A 21,475-nucleotide genomic window follows, 5' to 3' on the forward strand; every position below is an offset into this window, starting at 1 on the left:
GTTTTACTGTTCGAAGCAGTGCTGCTACAAGCTACATGATTTTGTGAATAGACCTTTTCATTTCTCTTAGGTACATACCTGGGAGTAGAGTTGCTGGGTCATAAGGTAACTATGTTTAGCCTTCTGAGGCTGTTTTCTAGGTTTCTGGCTTTCTTTCTTTCTTTCTTTCTTTCTTTCTTTCTTTCTTTCTTTCTTTCTTTCTTTCTTTTTCTTTCTTTCTTTCTTTCCTTTCTTTTCTTTTTTTCCTGGGCTGTTTTCAAAAGCAGCTGTATCATTTTACCTTTCTACCAGTAGTGTATGAGGGTTCCACATCTTCACCAAACTTGTTACTGTCCATATTTTTTAAAATTTTATTTCAGTTGGTTAACATGCGGTGCAATATTGGTTTCTGGAGTAGAATTCAATGATTCATCACATATATACAACACTCAGTGCTCATCTATGAGAACTTTCAGGATCTACTTTCTTAGCAACTTAGAAAGATGCAATAATTATTAACTATAGTCATGTACTGTATGTTACATCTCCAGGACTTATTTACTTTATAGCTGGAAGTTTTTGCTTTTTGACTACCTTCATTCATTTCACCTACTTTCCCAACTCCCAACTCTGGCAACCACCAAACCATTCTCTATATCTGTGAGTTTGGCTTTGTGTGTGTGTGTGTTTTGGGGTTATTTTAGATTCCACATACAAGTGAAATCATACAGTATTTGTCTTTCTCTATCTGACTTATTTCACTTAGCATAATTCCCTCAAGATCCATCCATGTTGTCACAAATGGCAGGATTTCATTCTTTCTTATGGCTGAGTAACATTGCTGTGTGTGTGTGTGTGTGTGTGAGAGAGAGAGAGAGAGAGAGAGAGAGAGAGACCTTTTCATCCATTCATCCATCCACAGACACTTTCCATATTTTGGCTTTTGTAAACAATGCTGCAATGAACATAGGGGTGCAGATATCTCTTTGAATTAATGTTTTTGTTTTCTTCCAACAAACATCCAGAAGTGGAATTGCTGGATCATATGGGAGTTGTATGTTTAATTTTTTTTTTCTATTTTTAATTTTTTGACGAACTTTCATACTGTTTTCCATAGTGGCTATACCAGTTTATATTCTCCCCAAGAGTGCACAAGGGTTCCCTTTTTGCCATATTCTAACAGTTGCTATTTCTTGTCTCTTTTTAATAATAACCAATCTAACAGGTATGAGGTGATATCTCATTGTGGTTGTCATTTACATTTCCCTGACTGTTGGTGGTATTGAGCATTTTTTCATTTACTTACTGGCCATCTGTATGTCTTCTTTGGAAAAATGTCTATTCCATCCTCCTGTCCATTTTTTAATTGGATTGTTTTTTGTTATTGTTTTGCTAACTGGCCCTTTTTAGATATCAGTTATATATAGAATTTGGAGCCACCTATGATCCATTCCCATAAAATACTCTCTGAACAAGAGCATCTGTTCTTTGTTCTATTCCCATCATGAAACATCTTCCTCAGTCTGAACACTTTCTCCATCTTCTAGAGCACAATGAGCTCTTCTAAATTCCAGGTTCCATGTCCTTCAATCTTCCTCTAGAGTCTATGGTCAGCTAAGCTAACCCTCTCCCTTCCCAATATCAGCTAATTAGCCTCTCTCTCTCTCTCTCTCACCATTACCTTGGATCCCTTTCTTCTCCAGCCAAGAGGGGAGACTATCCTGTAAGATACACATATAGGCAGCTGCTGCTTTTCAATACCTTGTGTGTTATCTCCTTTCCTGGTCTTCATTTAGTCACCAGGAGTTAATCAGTTATTAGTGTTAGAGTCCTTCTTTATTTGCAAACAGAAATAATTCATTGTCATACTAAAATGTAATTCCTGAAGAACATAAACAAGAGAACACTAGCTTGAGAAAAAAATATTTTTAGCAATATATTTAGACTGAAGCAGCTGTGCATTCAGATTAAAATTGTAGAGACAGAAGATTAATTGTCATACTGCAAGTCTGTGGAATCATCCGTATGAACCTGCTCCTACAGAGGGGTGGTTCACAATTCCAGGTGAGTTTCCTAATGACATCTCATTGACTCAGAGATCCTGAGTGAATTGGGCCTATTGATTGGTATTTTAAAGATATATCAGGAATTTGAAGACGAGGTTATTAATGAGGGAAAGAGAAAAACTGAGAAAGAGAGATACGAGAGATTGAAAGAAGGCGGAACGGGGGGGAAGGCATTAATTTATTTTTTGTTCCTAACTACTATGTAGGACCCAGTGTTTCCTTTGCGAGCAAAATTTGGAATAAATTAGGTTTGATTGCAGCTAAAAGCATCATATTAAGACCTTAGAAAACCAACTCAAATTGTTGCATTGCAGAATGGATGTTATCTTTAACTGTGGCATCACCCTGAGACAGCTTTATAAATTACAGGGTACATTCGGTTATTTTGATGAGATTATGGGTTCTTTATATTGCTTACTCAGACAGGGATAATAACAGAATACAACGATGTATGTTTATAGTTCCTATTGAAAAAGCCCATAAAGGCGACCACAATGGAATTAATGATGATTGCTTCTCCAAGGTGTGTCTTCTTGATAATGAAGTTAGTACCACCCTTAATCTGAGCAACCATATTTAGTTGTGAAGGTGAGCAAGATTCCATCTAGTTGTAACCAATGGTCTGCTACCTATCTGCAGCCTTGTTATCCTGCTACTCTTCCTCCTGGGTCATATCCATTCATTGATCTTGTTGAGGTTCTCAAGTAACAAATATTGAAAATTCAAACAGGATGATGAGTTATTACAAAGGACTTCCCACTATTTAACATTATAAATTAATTTAATTTATTTTTGAATCTAAGAGACAACCAGAAAAATCTGGTTAAAATAGTGCCATGGCAATACAATGTTTATTTTAGTACCAGGGAAAGTAACCAAACACAGGGAAGTCAGCTGAGAGGACACCAAAGTTATTGTATACATTATTTGTTAGTCAACTGAAATAAAGAATATATTTATAAAGATATTAAATGAAAACACAGCATAAGATTACCATTGTTTTTCTCTCCTCTTTCTCCATCTGAATATCTTATAAGTGTTTCAAATTCAGCATGCTTCAAGATGAACTAATTTTTTTCTCTCCAATTTCTTTGCACTTCCTAAAGTTTTGACCTCAATTAACAGCTTCATCTTCCTATCAAATTAGACCCTCCATATCATGATCAACTGCTCTCTATCACTCACTCTCTCTCTCTCTCCCTCTCTCTCTCTCTCATCCTCAATTCACTTCCCTATCCAGGCAATTCTACTTCCTAATTTTTCTGGAGTCCATCCCGTCACTCTTCAGGCCACTGGCACTAGCTTACTTCAGGTTTAGATCATTATTGCCCTAGAGAACTCCAAGTGTCTCCTAACAGAATGCTAAGTCACTCAAATACTTTTAGGAATGAGGCCATTATTAAAACAACAAATACATGAAAAAAAATAAAACAACGAATACAATAGTAACAATAACAACAAAACTCTCTGTGCCTGGTCTAAATTCCCAGCCACCATCCCTTAAGGCATTTCTATAACATTTTCAGAGATATATTTGGAAAATAAAAATTGAGTATATTATTCCATCACTTAAGCATCAAAGATGCTTTAAAGCTATGGCTCAAATTTCTTAACATTCTAAACACTCATCTCTGCCCACACTCGGTGATTCCATTTACTTTTCAAACAAGCCAAGCTCTCTCTCACTTCCATATCTTTGTATACTCCCTCTCTCCAGAATATCCTTTAGCCCCCCTCTCTAGAGTCCTAACATTCCATTCTATCTCAACTTTTAAGTCTAAAGTCAAATGTTAAAACCTGGCCAAGCCAGCATCTCTTGGAATGAGTTCCTGTCATCAGCCCTAATGCTGTACAAATCCTCACTGTAGTTGGTCAACTGGGTAATAACTATTGAGAACCTACTGTGCTAAATGCTAGGGACAAGTAGCAAATAAGAAAGGTAAAGTCCATGTTCTTATGTAACTAATATTCTAGTGGAGAAAGATAATAAATAAACAAAAAGAGTAGTATCTAGAGTGATATAGGGACAGAAAAGCAACTGGGACAGATTGAGGAGAGAATAGGAAATGAGAAAGTGGAGTCAGTTGAGCACATTTTGGGATTTGTATTTGTTTCCGTGTCTTCCTTGTCCTCTAGACTGTGACCCACAAAAAAGCAATGACATCTTATTTATTGATGTAAATGAGGACACAGTACAGTGTCTGACTTGTAGTAAGCAATCAATAAATGCTGGATTAAAAAAAAAAGAACAAATGAAGAAAGCAAAGGAAGAGAATAAAAAGATGACACTGCATATTCAATTTCTGCCACACCAGCTTTTGGGTAATATATCAAACAGAAAGCAGAAAGACTAAATGCTAAAGTTAGCAGATCATATACTTTAAATATGATGGATGATACCTGACTTTCTTTCATTTGCTGAAGGTTAAAGGGAACTGCAGTCCACAGCCAGGATGGGAGTTCAAGGGTAGTAAAGGATCTTACAGATGTCAAGGAGTCAGATCCAGAACTGGTATGGCCACATGCTATTGACATGTGATAATACTGGAGTATGAGGGGCACCTGGGCAGCTCAGTGGCTGAGTGTCTGCCTTTGGCTCAGGTCGTGTTCCCAGGGGTCCTAGGATTGAGTCCCGCATCAAGCTCCCCATTGGGGGCCTGCTTCTCCCTCTGCCTATGTTTCTGCCTCTCTCTGAGTGTCTCTCATGAATAAATAAATAAGATCTTAAAAAAAATATTGTAGTATGAATAATCAACAAAGAAACTGAAGCTTATATTGGCTATGTAAAAGTAATATCAATTGTAGTCATTTACGTGAATTTTTAAATTTCCCTGAGGCAGACACAGAAACATAAATACTACATGATCTCACCTTAGATGTAGACTCTAAAATAGTTGAACTGTAGAGGTACAGAGTAAAATGGTAGTTTCCAGGGATTAGTGGTGGGAGAAGTGGGCAGAGATGTTGGTCAAAGGGTATAAAATTTCATTTATGCAAAAAAGAGTAAGTTCTGGAGATCTAACATAGAGTATGGGGACTATAGTTAATAATACAGTATTGTATACTTGGAAGTTGCTAAGAGAGTTGATCTTAAGTGTTCTCACCACACAAAGGTAACTATGTGAGGTGATGGATGTATTGATGAACCTTATTTTGATAATTATTTTGCAATACATGCATGTATCAAATCACCATGTGTACACCTTAAACAATTACAATATAACAAGTCAATTATATCTCAATAAAACTGGAAAAATAATGGGATGCCTGGGTGGCTCAGTGGTTGAGTGTCTGCCTTAGGTTTATGATCCTAAGTGATGATCCCGGAGTCCCGGGATCAAGTCCCACATCAGGCTCCCTGCATGAAGCCTGCTTCTCTCTCTGCCTGTGTCTCTGCCTCTGTCTGTGTGTGTCTTTTATAAATAAATAAATAAATAAATAAATAAATAAATAAATAAATAAAATCTTTAAAAACTGGAAAAATAAAAATAAAATTTTTAAGTAAAAAGAGGATGGCTGGAAAAAAGGATATTCTAGAGTGAAAAAGTTCAGATGTGGTACACTATGGTATATGTCCAGGAAACCATCAAGAGTACAGTCTGACAGAAAAGTAAAGTATGTAAAGAGGTGAATTTGGAGGAAAGATTGGAAGAACAGACTGAGATAAGATCATGATGGCCAAGTAAAAGTTTATATTTTGTCCACTTCCTTCTCAAATTCCAGAAAAGGTTCAATTACATTTGGAATTTTCTATATTATGTCCAATAGGTTCTCTTATTCCCAATGAAAGCCCCTAGTACAAGAAAGTTCCAATATGAAAGGATTCCTTAGGGGCAGCTCATACACAGTAAATCCACTAATTTTTCACTAAGTAACTGCCATGTAGCTGTTTAGACTCAACATCAAATTATATCTGTGTTACATATGGATGGTAGAACCACTTTAAAATTCTCATATATTAATTGCTTGTATCTGGTTGCTTATTGATTTTTAACTTATAACCACTTTACCTTCCTAAAAAGATTTTGAGACACTTTCTCACTTATGTTCGGAAAATAAGGTGTGTCTGTCAATAATCCATTTTGGTTTTCCATTTACTCTGACAAATTTCCCTGCTCTGAGGTATTAAATTACATTCACTTCCTATTCAAGAGATTCCCCGGACTCCTCTTGTAGTGAGAAATCAGTTTCTCTTTTTTCACATCTGAACATGTGCAAGAAGACACAATCTAACCGTAAAACCTTCACTTATAACCCCAAACACTGAGTAACTGGCCTGTAGTAGACTGCAGTTACTTTTCTCATATTTGTGTGCCTATCTCCACCTCCAGGTGGAGCCAGTGTTCTAGGAAGTCCTGAGAAATGCAGACAATTCTCCACTGAGATAAATGCTTCCAGAAAGACCCATTATCTATGCAACTGTACCACGCAATTCTCAGTAACTACATATTGGAGTACTCCAAACATGACAAAAATAAGAAAATACTATATGTTCCATTATGCCAAAGGCTATTTTATTAATTTTTTTTTTTGCAATCAGCGTGAGAGTTGGCTTTAATTCTTAAAGAGCAGACCAATCAGAGAAAATAATAAACAAAAGCAGTTCCACAGTGCTTTCTTTTTGTATTCAATTCTATTTAAAAATATTTATACTTCTCTGCAAAGAGCTGAAATTACCAAATGAGTTGGGCATTTAGACGAGATTTATGTAAGGGAAGTATTTTTTAACAATACAATATTGTTTGTTTCACACCATTTTTTCTCAATATGAGAAGGTTCTATGCCTGCTCTGTAGAGTTGGTTAGAATCCCAATCAGGATCTGAGCACGGACCAGATAAATGTTTTTTTCCAAGATCTTTAAATCTGATGTATTTATAACACTTTGATCCAGAATTAAACTTCAGAAATAAAAAGAATTTCATCTAGCACTATTGCTTCATTTAAAAAAAATTTTTTTTAATTATAGAATATAACACAGATTTAGAAAAGCACAACAACCTAAGGCTGTAAAACTAATAATGTACAACAAAGTAAATACCATATAAGGACTTCCTGGGTCAAGAAATACAACATTGGGAGGACCTGAAAAGCCCTTTCACATCCTCTCCAGCATTATGTTCTCCCTTCAGATAGAACCACATTCTTGGTTTTCTTTGTAGTTTGGTTACCTAAGTATGCATCTCTAAATGCTATTGTTTAGTTTTGCCTCATTGTTTTGTGAACTTTGTATAAATGTGCTAATATAGTATTTTTACATTCCTTGCTTCTTTCATTCTGTGTGATGTTTCTGAGATTCATACATTTCATGAAGTGTAGCATATTCATTTTTGTCACAGAACAGTATTCCTTTGTATGAATTTACCATAGTAGTTATCTGTTTTAGTGTTAATAAACATTTAGGTTTTTTCTCATTTGGACCTATCAAAAATAATGTTGGGAGTTTGATAAGAATTGAATCGAATCTATCAATCATTTTGGGAATGGAAAAAGTTGACATCTTTACACTAGGAGTCTTCCAATCTATAAACATAGTATATCTTTTTATTTATTAAAGTCTCATTTAATTTCTATATTTCATTAAACCACATTTTATAGTTTTATATAGAGAAGTTTTGCATATAATTCGTTACATTTTTCTTAGATATTTGATTTTTTATGCCATTGTGGGTTTTTTTTTTTCATTTTCTGCTTATTTTGCTAACATATAGAATTGCAATGATCTAATTGTATATTTGTAATATTGTGGCACTGATAAACTCTCATATTAACTTATGTGGAAATAATAATAATAATAAAGATTTTATTTCTTCCTTTCCAATCTGTATGTCTTTATTGCTTTTTCTTTTCTCATTGCACTGGCTATGATCTCCAATAAGAGGCTGAATAGAAGTAGTAATAGAGACTTCCTTTCTGATTCTCAATTACCAGGTAGAGAGAAAGCATCAAACACTTTATTATTTCTATGATATTTGTTGTAGGTTTTTTGTGTACAATAGTTAAAGATTATAAACCTTTATTTTCCTGTTTTCATAAGTAGTTTTTTTTTTTTATCACGAGTGGATATTGCATCTTATCAAATAAACTGAATTGGTAGTCAAAAGACTTCTCTAAGTACTTCCATACTTGCAAAATAATAAGACCTTGACAATTTTATTGGCAAGCTTTACCAAACCTTTAAAATTGTCTCCGTCAGTTAAGGGTCTGACTCCTGCTTTTGGTTCAGGTCGTGATCTCAGGGTGGTGAGGTAGATCCCAGCATTGAGCTCTGCACCAGGTGTGGAGCCTGCTTAGGATTCTCTCTCTCCATCTCCTTCTGCCCCTACTCCCTCATGTACAAGTATGTGCTCTCTCTCGCTTTAAAAAAAAGGGGATCCTTTAGTCCTGAGATCAAGCCCCTGCAACCACTGGCTCTATGCTCAGCAGGAAGCCTACTTGAAGATTTCTCTCTCTCTCTCTCTCCTTCTGCCCCTCCCTCTACTCGTGAGCACTCTCTCTCTCTAAAATAAATAAATAAATCTTTTTAAAAAATATATAAAATGGATAATGCCTGTCTTAAGTTGTTTAGAAAAGTAGAATAAAGGGAAGATCTCCAACATATTTTGTGAGACTTATGTAACTTAACCAAGGATAACTTAAAAAAAAATTCCTTCATTCTCTCGTGTTGACCTGAGCTAAAGCCAGATGCACCTGGGGTTCTCAATCAAAGACAACTTGTGTAAACTAATCAAGAATGTGAGAAAAGTATATCCCAATAGCACGTTTATTTACTTTTTTCAGCTTTATTGCACTATAACTGACAAATCAAAATTATATATATTTAAAGTGTACAACTTGGTAATTTGATACACATACACATTATGAAATGATCACCAAAATCAAGCTAGTTAACATATCTATCACTTCACATAGTTACCTTTTTCATATGCTGAGAACATTTTAGATGCCTTCTTAGCAGCTTTCAGTATACAGTATGGTATTGTTAACCATAGTGCTGTTGAATTTAGTTTGCTAGTATGGCTTTGGGTATCAAGGTGATGCTGGCCTCATAAAATAAGTTTGAGCATGTTCCTTCTTATATTTTTTGTAAGAGTCTAAGAATTGGCATTATTCTTTAAATGTTTGGTAGAATTTACCCATGAAGCCATCTGGTCCTTGGCTTTCTTTATTGATAGGTTTTTGATTACTGGTTTATCTCCATATATATTATTGGTCTGTTTAGGCTTTCTATTTCTTATTGATTCCATTTTGTTAGGTTGTGTATTTCTAGGAATTTATCCATTTCTTCTAGGTTATCCAATTTGCTGACACATTGTCTGTTGAAACATAATTGTCTATAATAGTCTCATATATATGTATATAAATATTATTTTAAGGCATTCATTATACTGTCTCCTCTTTCATATCTGATTTTATTTGAGTCTTCTCAAATTTTTTCTTAATTGGTAGAGAATTTGCAGATTTTGTTTATCTTTGTAAAAAACTCAACTCTTAGTTTTATTTTTCCTTAAGGTGGGGAGGGGCAGAAGGATAGGGAGAGAATCCTGAACAGAGTCCTCACCCAGCATGGAGCTGACACAGGGCTCCATCCCACAACCCTGAGACCGTGACCTGAACCAAAATCAAGAGTCCGACACTTAACCAACTAAACCACCCAGGCACCCCCAATTTTCTTTTCTTTTTTTTTTTTTAATATTTATTTATTTATTTATGATAGACAGAGAGAGAGAGGCAGAGACACACAGGAGGAGGGAGAAGCAGGCTCCATGCCGGGAGCCCGACGCCGGATTCGATCCCGGGATTCCAGGACCACGCTCTGGGCCGAAGGCAGGCGCCAAACCGCCGAGCCACCCAGGGATCCCAACCCCCAATTTTCTTGATTCAATTTACTTCTGCTCTACTTTTTATTATTCCCCTCCTGATAACTTTGGGCTTAATTTCATTTTTCTCACACCTTGAGGTATAAAATAGATTTCAGATCTTTTCTATTTTTTTAAAGATACTCCCTATTTTTTTGTGTAGACATTTATTGCTATAAACTTCCCTCTTTTTCTGCATCCCGTAAGTTTTGGTATGTGTTTTATTTTCATTTGTTTTGAAATAGTTTTTAAATTCCGTTTTAATTTCCTCTTTCATTCAATGATTCTTTAAGAGTGTGTTGTTTAGTTTCCATATATTTGTGAATTTTCTCATTTCCTCACTGCTGTTGATTTTTAATTTGATTCCATTGTGGTCAGAGAAGATACTTGGAATTATTTGTTTCATTAAATTTGTTAAGATTTTGTTTTGTGAATCAATATGTGGTCTATCTCAGAGAATGTCTCATGTACACTTGAGAAGAATGTGTATTCTCTTCCTGTTGGGTTCAAAGCTCTGTCTGTTAGATCCATTTATTCTATAGAGTTGTTCAGGTCTGATGTTTCTTCATTGACTTTCTGTGTAGATGGTCTACTCATTATTAAAAGTGGGGTACTGAAGTCTCCTACCATTATTGAATTGCTATCTATTTCTTCCTTTAGATCTTTCAATAGGTATTCTGTTATTTGGTGTGTATCTATTTATAATTTCTATTTCTCTCTGTTGAATTGATTCTTTTATCATTATAAAATGACCTTCCTTGTCTCCAGAGACTTTTTTTTTTTTACATAAAGTCTATTTTGTCTGATATAAGTTCAGCCACCCCTGGTTTCTTTTGCTTATCATTTTCACAGAATATCTTTTTCCATCCCTTCACTTTCAGCCTATTGTGTTCTTAAATTTAAAGTGAGTCATTTATAGACAATATATGACTGAATGTTGTTTGCTTATCTATTCAGCCGCTGTATGCCTTTTGACTGGGGAGTTTACATTTACATTTGCATTTACATTTAAAGTAATTATTGGTAGGTGAAGAGTTACCTATTGCCACTTTATTGTTTACTGTTTTGCAGTTGTTTTGTTCCTCTCTTCCTCTCTTGCTGTCTTCCTTTCTTATTTCATATTTCTTGTAGTGATTTGCTTTGGTTCTTTCCTCTTTATTTCACCCAATTATCATTTTATTTTTTTCTACCTAATTATTATTTTTAAATATGCATGCAAAAGTTTTAAATTTATCTAGAAAATTTAATCAAAGAATTTAATATATCATTACTATTTGTAATAACAATGATCTCAACAGATACAAAAATTATTCATTAAAATTAATTGCTCATTTACAATAATTTTTTAAAATTCTTAGATGACAAGGAACAAAAGGACTTCCTTAACTCCATAAGGGTTTATATGAAAAACTACCAATTACCAGCTTAATTGTGAAACTCTGAGAACATTTCCATTAAAGTCAAGAATGAAGGATGGTGTCTATCACTCTTACACTTTAACACCAAACTGTTGGTTCTATTCAAAGAAATAAGATAAGGAAATTAATGAGAAGAATAAGCATTGGAAAGAAAGAAACAAAATATCCTTACTTGTGAGTGCCATAGAATATCCCAAAGAATCTACAAACAATGAAAATTAATGAGAATTCAGCAAAGTTTCTGGTTACAAGGTTAAAGGATAAAATTCAATCCCAGTTTGACATAATAAAAATATAGAACAGTTTCATGACTTTCTGAATTTTTGGTGCCCATTTTGTAGTAAACCCTCCTTGACCCTTAATTCCTGGAAACCAGTGATTTTCTTTCTGTCCCTATAATATAACTCAAAAGTCATAAAAATGAACTCGTATAGTATTTAGCCATTTGTCTCTGCCTTCTTTCACTTAGCAGAAAGCATACGAAACTCATGCATGTTGTTGCATGACTTAGTAGTTCATTTATTTTTATTGCTAAGTAGCATTTCACTGTATGATGTAACACCATTTGTTTTTCCATTTACCAGGTAGAGGACATTGGGACGTTTCCAGTTTTTTGCAATTCTGAATAAAGCTACCATAAACATTCATGTACAAGATTTTGAGTGAATGTAAGTTTTCACATTTCTTGGGTAAATTTAGAGGGGTGAGATAGCTGCCAAACAACTTTTCAAATTTGCATCATTTTGTATTCTTATCAGCAACATATGAGAATTCCAGTTGCTCCACATCCTCATCAGCAATTGGTATTATCAATTGTGTGTGGGTTTTTTTTCCTTACTTTATTGTAAATAGGTACGTAGTGGAGGACTTTCAATGTCATCTTAATTTATATTTCCCTAGTGGCTAATGATATTGGTTTGTAATTTTTTTTTAATGTCAAAAACGATGCTGGCTTTATAGAATGAATTGGAAAGTGTTTCTTTCTCTTCTATTTTCTGAAAAAGATTGTATAAAATTCGTGTTATTTATTTCTTAAGTAATTAGTAGATTTCACCAATGAAGTCTTCTGGGTCTAGAAAGTTTTCAACTATGAATTCAATTCCTTTAATATACATATATAAAGCAATTCACATTTTTTAATTTCTTCCTCTGTGAGCTCTGACAGTTCATATCTTTCCAAGAACTTGTCCATTTCATCTAATCAAATTTATGGGCATAAACTAGTTTATGATATTTCTTATTATTTGTTTATTGTCTCAAGGATCTAGAGCAATGTCCTCTTTTCCATTCCTGATATTGAAAATTTATGTCTTCTTTATTCTTGGTCAGTCTGGCCAGAGATTTATCAGTTTTACTGATATTTTCAGAGAACGAATCTTTGGTTGCATTGATTTCTTCTAATGTTTTACTGTTTTCTTTTTTTTAAGATTTTATTTATTTATTCATGAGAGACACAGAGAGAGAGGCAGAGACACAGGCAGAGGGAGAAAGCAGGCTCCATGCAGGAAGCCTGTCAAGTCCCTGACATGGGACTGGATCCCTGATCTCCAGGATCACACCTTGGGCTGAAGGTGGTGCTAAACCCCTGAGCCACCCGGGCTGCCCTGTTTTACTGTTTTCAATTTCATTTCTTACTTTTATTATTACCTTTTATTAATTGCTTTGAATTTGCTCTCTCTTTTTTTTAAGTTTCTTAAGATGGAAATTTAGATCATTGATTTGAGACCTTTATTGTTTTCTAATATAAGTATTTAATAACAATTCCCCTCTGAGTGGGGTTATAGATTCATTTATTTATTTGGGAGAGAGAGTATGCACATGTGAGAGAGAGAACATAAGCGGCGGGGGGGGGGAGAGGAAGGGCAGAGGGAGAAGCAGACTCCCCACTGAGCAGGGAGCCCCACATGGGGTTCCAATCTTATCCCAGGATGTTGGGATCATGACCTGAGCCAAAGGAAGATGCTTATCCAACTGAGCCACCTAAGCACCTCCATCCCACAAATTTTTATACATTGTTTTTATTTTCATTTAATTCAATATTCCTAGTTTCCTCTGTGATTTTCTCTTTGACCCATCTATAATTTAGAAGTGTGTTAATTCCAAACATTTAGGAATTTTCAAATGTATTTCTATAATTAAAGTTTAATTCATTTACGTTCAAAGAATATACTTAGCATGATTTCAATTTTTAAAAAATTTGTTAAGATTTATTTAATGCCCTGAATTGGTCATTAGAGAACATTTAGAATATTCATATAAGCAAAAACAAAATTGATAAAATATCCATTGCTCAGAAGAAGTTAATAGTTCGATATGTATTTTTCAATTTCTTTCATTATACTCCCATATATACATAAACACGCATTTATGTATATATACCTGTGTATGTGTATGTGTATATATAGACACACAGAGTAGAATCATGCCATACAGACACTTTGTAATCTACTTTATCTATGTAAAGCCTCATGAATTAGTGGGTGAGACATGAGCTCTTAAACTACACTGGTCGGGTTCAAACCCAGGTTTCACTATGTACTTGCTCTGTGACCTTTGGCAAGGTCCTTAAATTTTCTGTGCCTCAGTTCTTCACATATAAAATGGAGATGATGATAATAGCATTTACCTCATAGGAATGAAAAGAATTATTTGAATTAATACAAACAGACTACTTAAACTGCACCTGGCACCTTATTAGCATTATGTAAGTGCTTGCTGTTTTCTCTCATTGCTTTCCCCTGCAATGGTTCCAGTGGAAGGATGCACCACAGTTTATTTAGCTCATACCCTAGTAACAGGCATTTGGATGATTATTTCCGTCCTTAGAATGAATTCACAGAAATGTGATTGCTCTTTTGAAGAATGGGCATATTTGTTAAAAAGTTTCTGATGCTTTTGCACAAGTCTCAGAAAAGGTTTTTGGTTTTCTTTTTTAATTGATTGAACAACCCACCATTATGCAACAAAGTATACAAATGGGTCAGAAACTATTTTCCAAAATCTTCCACAATAATTTTTTTGAGGTTTGTGTAGATAACAGTATTAGAAGACAACTTCACAGGTTAAATTTCTTTTTATTTTATTTTATTTAATTTTATTTTATTTTATTTTTAATTTATTTTTTATTGGTGTTCAATTTACTAACATACAGAATAACCCCCAGTGCCCGTCACCCATTCACTCCCACCCCCCGCCCTCCTCCCCTTCTACCACCCCTAGTTCGTTTCCCAGAGTTAGCAGTCTTTACGTTCTGTCTCCCTTTCTGATATTTCCCACACATTTCTTCTCCCTTCCCTTATATTCCCTTTCACTATTATTTATATTCCCCAAATGAATGAGAACATATAATGTTTGTCCTTCTCCGACTGCCTTACTTCACTCAGCATAATACCCTCCAGTTCCATCCACGTTGAAGCAAATGGTGGGTATTTGTCATTTCTAATAGCTGAGTAATATTCCATTGTATACATAAGCCACATCTTCTTTATCCATTCATCTTTCGTTGGACACCGAGGCTCCTTCCACAGCTTGGCTATCGTGGCCATTGCTGCTATAAACACCGGGGTGCAGGTGTCCCGGCGTTTCATTGCATTTGTATCTTTGGGGAAAATCCCCAACAGTGCAATTGCTGGGTCGTAGGGCAGGTATATTTTTAACTGTTTGAGGAACCTCCACACAGTTTTCCAGAGTGGCTGCACCAGTTCACATTCCCACCAACAGTGTATGAGGGTTCCCTTTTCTCCACATCCTCTCCAACATTTGTTGTTTCCTGCCTTGTTAATTTTCCCCATTCTCACTGGTGTGAGGTGGTATCTCATTGTGGTTTTGATTTGTATTTCCCTGATGGCAAGTGATGCAGAGCATTTTCTCATATGCACGTTGGCCATGTCTATGTCTTCCTCTGTGAGATTTCTGTTCATGTCTTTTGCCCATTTCATGATTGGATTGTTTGTTTCTTTGGTGTTGAGTTTAATAAGTTCTTTATAGATCTTGGAAACTAGCCCTTTATCTGATATGTCATTTGCAAATATCTTCTCCCATTCTGTAGGTTGTCTTTGAGTTTTGTTGACTGTATCCTTTGCTGTGCAAAAGCTTCTTATCTTGATGAAGTCCCAATAGTTCATTTTTGCTTTTGTTTCTTTTGCCTTCGTGGATGTATCTTGCAAGAAGTTACTATGGCCGAGTTCAAAAAGGGTGTTGCCTGTGTTCTTCTCTAGGATTTTGATGGAATCTTGTCTCACATTTAGATCTTTCATCCATTTTGAGTTTATCTTTGTGTATGGTGAAAGAGAGTGGTCTAGTTTCATTCTTCTGCATGTGGATGTCCAATTTTCCCAGCACCATTTGTTGAAGAGACTGTCTTTCTTCCAATGGATAGTCTTTCCTCCTTTATCGAATATTAGTTGCCCATAAAGTTCAGGGTCCACTTCTGGATTCTCTATTCTGTTCCACTGATCTATGTGTCTGTTTTTGTGCCAGTACCACACTGTCTTGATGACCACAGCTTTGTAGTACAACCTGAAATCTGGCATTGTGATGCCCCCAGATATGGTTTTGTTTTTTAAAATTCCCCTGGCTATTCGGGGTCTTTTCTGATTCCACACAAATCTTAAAATAATTTGTTCTAACTCTCTGAAGAAAGCCCATGGTATTTTGATAGGGATTGCATTAAATGTGTATATTGCCCTGGGTAACATTGACATTTTCACAATATTAATTCTGCCAATCCATGAGCATGGAATATTTTTCCATCTCTTTGTGTCTTCCTCAATTTCTTTCAGAAGTGTTCTATATTTTTGAGGGTATAGATCCTTTACATCTTTGGTGAGGTTTATTCCTAGGTATCTTATGCTTTTGGGTGCAATTGTAAATGGGATTGACTCCTTAATTTCTCTTTCTTCAGTCTCATTGTTAGTGTATAGAAATGCCACTGACTTCTGGGCATTGATTTTGTATCCTGCTACGCTACCGAATTGCTGTATGAGTTCTAGCAATCTTGGGGTGGAGACTTTTGGGTTTTCTATGTAGAGTACCATGTCATCGGCGAAGAGGGAGAGTTTGACTTCTTCTTTGCCAATTTGAATGCCTTTAATGTCTTTTTGTTGTCTGATTGCTGAGGCTAGGACTTCCAGTACTATGTTGAACAGCAGTGGTGAGAGTGGACATCCCTGTCTTGTTCCTGATCTTAGGGGAAAGGCTCCCAGTGCTTCCCCATTGAGAATGATATTTGCTGTGGGCTTTTCATAGATGGTTTTTAAGATGTTGAGGAATGTTCCCTCTATCCCTACACTCTGAAGAGTTTTGATCAGGAATGGATGCTGTATTTTGTCAAATGCTTTCTCTGCATCCAATGAGAGGATCATATGGTTCTTGGTTTTTCTCTTGCTGATATGATGAATCACATTGATTGTTTTACGGGTGTTGAACCAGCCTTGTGTCCCAGGGATAAATCCTACTTGGTCATGGTGAATAATTTTCTTAATGTACTGTTGGATCCTATTGGCCAGTATCTTGTTGAGAATTTTGCATCCATGTTCATCAGGGATATTGGTCTGTAATTCTCCTTTTTGGTGGGGTCTTTGTCTGGTTTTGGAATTAAGGTGATGCTGGCCTCATAGAACGAATTTGGAAGTACTCCATCTCTTTCTATCTTTCCAAACAGCTTTAGGAGAATAGGTATGGTTTCTTCTTTAAACGTTTGATAAAATTCCCCTGGGAAGCCATCTGGCCCTGGACTCTTGTGTCTTGGGAGGTTTTTGATGACTGCTTCAATTTCCTCCCTGGTTATTGGCCTGTCCAGGTTTTCTATTTCTTCCTGTTCCAGTTTTGGTAGTTTGTGGCTTTCCAGGAATGTGTCCATTTCTTCTAGATTGCCTAATTTATTGGCGGATAGCTGTTCATAATATGTTTTTAAAATCGTTTGTATTTCCTTGGTGTTGGTAGTGATCTCTCCTTTCTCATTCATGATTTTATTAATTTGAGTCTTCTCTCTCTTCTTTTTAATAAGGCTGGCTAATGGTTTATCTATCTTGTTAATTCTTTCAAAGAACCAACTCCTGGTTCTGTTGATCTGTTCCACAGTTCTTCTGGTCTCGATTTCGTTGAGTTCTGCTCGAATCCTTATTAACTCCCTTCTTCTCTTGGGTGTAGGATCTATTTGCTGTTTTTTCTCTAGCTCCTTTATGTGTAAGGTTAGCTTTTGTATTTGAGTTCTTTCCAGTTTTTGAATGGATGCTTGTATTGCGATGTATTTCCCCCTTAGGACTGCTTTTGCTGCATCCCAAAGATTTTGAACGGTTGTATCTTCATTCTCATTAGTTTCCATGAATCTTTTTAATTCTTCCTTAATTTCCTGGTTGACCCTTTTATCTTTTAGCAGGATGGTCCTTAACCTCCACGTGTTTGAGGTCCTTCCAAACTTCTTGTTGTGATTTAGTTCTAATTTCAAGGCATTATGGTCTGAGACTATGCAGGGGACAATCCCAACCTTTTGGTATCGGTTCAGACCCGATTTGTGACCCAATATGTGGTCTATTCTGGAGAAAGTTCCATGTGCACTTGAGAAGAATGTGTATTCAGTTGAGTTTGGATGTAAAGTTCTGTAGATATCTGTGAAATCCATCTGGTCCAGTGTATCATTTAAAGCTCTCGTTTCTTTGGAGATGTTGTGCTTAGAAGACCTATCGAGTATAGAAAGAGCTAGATTGAAGTCACCAAGTATAAGTGTATTATTATCTAAGTATTTCTTCACTTTGGTTAATAATTGATTGATATATTTGGCAGCTCCCACATTCGGGGCATATATATTGAGGATTGTTAAGTCCTCTTGTTGAATAGATCCTTTAAGTATGATATAGTGTCCCTCTTCATCTCTCACTACAGTCTTTGGGGTAAATTTTAGTTTATCTGATATAAGGATGGCTACCCCTGCTTTCTTTTGAGGACCATTTGAATGGTAAATGGTTCTCCAACCTTTTATTTTCAGGCTGTAGGTGTCCTTCTGTCTAAAATGAGTCTCTTGTAGACAGCAAATAGATGGGTCCTGCTTTTTTATCCAGTCTGAAACCCTGCGCCTTTTGATGGGGTCATTAAGCCCGTTCACGTTCAGAGTTACTATTGAGAGATATGAGTTTAGTGTCATCATGATATCTATTCAGTCCTTGTTTTTGTGGACTGTTCCACTGAACTTCTTCTTAAAGGGGAATTTTAAGAGTCCCCCTTAAAATTTCTTGCAGAGCTGGCTTGGAGGTCACATATTCTTTTAGTTGCTGCCTGTCTTGGAAGCTCTTTCTCTCTCCTTCCATTTTGAATGAGAGCCTTGCTGGATAAAGTATTCTTGGTTGCATCTTCTTCTCATTTAGGACCCTGAATATATCCTGCCAGCCCTTTCTGGCCTGCCAGGTCTCTGTGGAGAGGTCTGCTGTTACCCTAATACTCCTCCCCATAAAAGTCAGGGATTTCTTGTCTCTTGCTGCTTTAAGGATCTTCTCTTTATCTTTGGAATTTGCAAGCTTCACTATTAAATGTCGAGGTGTTGAACGGTTTTTATTGATTTTAGGGGGGGATCTCTCTATTTCCTGGATCTGGATGCCTGTTTCCCTTCCCAGATTAGGAAAGTTTTCAGCTAGAATTTGTTCAAATACATATTCTGGCCCTCTGTCCCTTTCGGCGCCCTCGGGAACCCCAATTAAACGTAGGTTTTTCTTCCTCAGGCTGTCGTTTATTTCCCTTAATCTATCTTCATGGTCTTTTAATTGTTTGTCTCTTTTTTCCTCAGTTTCCCTCTTTGCTATCAACTTGTCTTCTATGTCACTCACTCGTTCTTCCACCTCGTTAACCCTCGTCGTTAGGACTTCTAGTTTGGATTGCATCTCATTCAATTGATTTTTAATTTCTGCCTGATTAGCTCTAAATTCTGCAGTCATGAAGTCTCTTGAGTCCTTTATACTTTTTTCTAGAGCCACCAGTAGCTGTATAATAGTGCTTCTGAATTGGCTTTCTGACATTGAATTGTAATCCAGATTTTGTAACTCTGTGGGAGAGAGGACTGTTTCTGATTCTTTCTTTTGAGGTGAGGTTTTCCTTCTAGTCATTTTGCTCAGTGCAGAGTGGCCAAAAGCAAGTTGTATTGGGAAAAAGAGAAAAAGAGAGGAGAGAAAGAAGGAAAGAAAAGAGAAAGAGAAAAAAAAGGGAGGAAAAAAACGAAAAAAAAAAAAAAGAAGAAAAAGAGAAAGAAAAAGAAAGGAGAAAAAAAAGGGGGTGGGGGAAGGAAACAAATCAAAAAGCAAAACAAAACAAAACAAAAAAAAGAACCACGGGGGAGTATCTTCTGATTCTGTGTACTTTAAGTCCCTTGGCTTCTCCTGGAAGTTGTCAGTCCAGCTGGTCTTCTGGGGGAGGGGCCTGTTGTGCTGATTTTCAGGTGTTAGCACTTGGGGGAGCTGCTGTGCCCCTGCCTGGTGCAGGGCTCAGTGGGGGTTGTTTACCCCGTGAGGCCGCAGGAGGAACAGCCCCAGTGGCGGGGCAGCTCTGGAAACCTGGATTCAGCTCCGGCAGGAACTCCGTCTGCAGGGCCTGGAGGCTCCGGGGCGGGGCCGCTGATCTGCTCAGCTGGGGCAGGAGCGTCCTCGCTGTCCTGGGCCCTCCCGGCCTCTGCCTGTCCCGGGGGAGGCCGGATCCTGGGCTGTGTCCCGGCGCCCTGTGCTCCGGAGCCTGCGCTGGTGGATTCGCGCTCCCGGGCCGCGCAACCCCCTCCGCGGAGCCGCCGCCCGAGCCCCTCCGAGCTGCTCCTGGAACCGCGCAGCCCCCTCCGCACGGAGCCTCTTCCTCTGCCCGAGCCCCCCGAGCTGCTCCCGAGGCCCCGCAGCCCCCTCCGCGGAGCCGCCGCCCGAGCCCCCCGAGCTGCTCCGGGTCCCCCCATGCGCGCTGCAGCCCTTAGGGAGCTCGGCGCACTCTCCCGGGGCGCAGGTGTCTGTTAGTGTCCCCGGGAGCCCGAGGGCATCCCCGCCCTCCTGGGTCCTGCTCCACCTCCCCGCGAGCCCCTTTCCGCCCGGGAAGGTCGGTGCAGCTCCTGCTTCTCCGGGACGGGGCTCTCCTGTCCTGGGGACACTCGCCCCGGCCTCAGCCCGGCTCCTCGCGGGGCCCCTCCCCCTGGAGGCCTTTGTTCCTTTACTTCTTTTTCCCCGTCTTCCTACCTTGATAGATGCGTGAACTCTTCTCACTGTTGCATTCCAGCTGGTCTCTCTTTAAATCTCAGGCCGAATTGATAGATTTTCAGGATAATTTGAAGGTTTTCTAGGTAATTTGGTGGAGACAGGTGATTTGGAGACCCTACTCTTCCGCCATCTTGCCCCTCCCCCCGGTCTCTGTCCACAGGTTAAATTTCAAAGAGCTACAGAGACAAACTATTTCATTCCAGGACCTCAGAGCATGAACATGTTACTTCTACAAGTGAATTCCAGAAGGATGACAACAGATGCCAAGCAAAAATACAAAAGAGATTGTGCTGCTCCACTGAACAGGTTTTAAAATTGTATTAATTAAAGCTAGAAAATCAATGAACTGATTAAGGAAAATTGTCCTTCAGGCATTTATAGCTCTTAAGTAAGATGTAAATCCATCTTCTGTGGATATAGATTATATAGACCTTTTTTTAAAGGAAAATGTTTAATGGCATATAGACTGCCTAGAAATATAAATTTCTTTGTATTCCTCTTTATTTTATATTATTATATAATGAATTGGAAAGTGCTCCCTTCTCTTATGTATATACATAAATATATATATATATATATACATAAATAGGGATGTTATTTCTAGCCATGAATACCTAGCTTTCTGATGAAAAAGTTCCATTGATTCATAGAACAAAAAATGGAGGATTTGAGAATGTCTTTCTTGTTTTAGTACTGAAATTCTAAATGGCCGTATTTAGGGAGGTACAGAATGAGACATGAAGAAGTCTTCAAAATTTTATATACTTTTTCCACATTAAACCCCATTTCCCAACATGAATAGCAAATGTTCAAGAAAATTCTGGTCAGCAAGTAAATACAACCAAACCCAAGGATCTCTTCATCTCAGCTAGAAAAATGTGGCTCATGGAACCCAGCACAGACACCCTCACATATTTAACCAAGCCTTAAAGGTAAACAG

The 21,475-nt window shown here is 37.2% G+C and overlaps 1 protein-coding gene and 1 long non-coding RNA gene across 2 annotated transcripts in view; one reads left to right on the forward strand and one right to left on the reverse strand.

The window, feature by feature from the left end:
• SLC35F4 (solute carrier family 35 member F4) overlaps window positions 1-21,475 on the reverse strand; it is a 232,345-nt gene that overhangs the window by 92,952 nt on the left and 117,918 nt on the right. The window lies entirely within an intron of this gene.
• LOC112657470 (uncharacterized) lies at window positions 1,568-20,869 on the forward strand. Its single transcript, XR_003135044.3, has 3 exons — window positions 1,568-2,043; window positions 11,905-11,988; window positions 20,739-20,869. It is a non-coding gene; the product is annotated as an uncharacterized LOC112657470 (long non-coding RNA).

Source organism: Canis lupus, chromosome 8 (genome assembly GCF_003254725.2).
Source record: "Canis lupus dingo isolate Sandy chromosome 8, ASM325472v2, whole genome shotgun sequence".
NCBI lineage: Eukaryota > Metazoa > Chordata > Mammalia > Carnivora > Canidae > Canis > Canis lupus.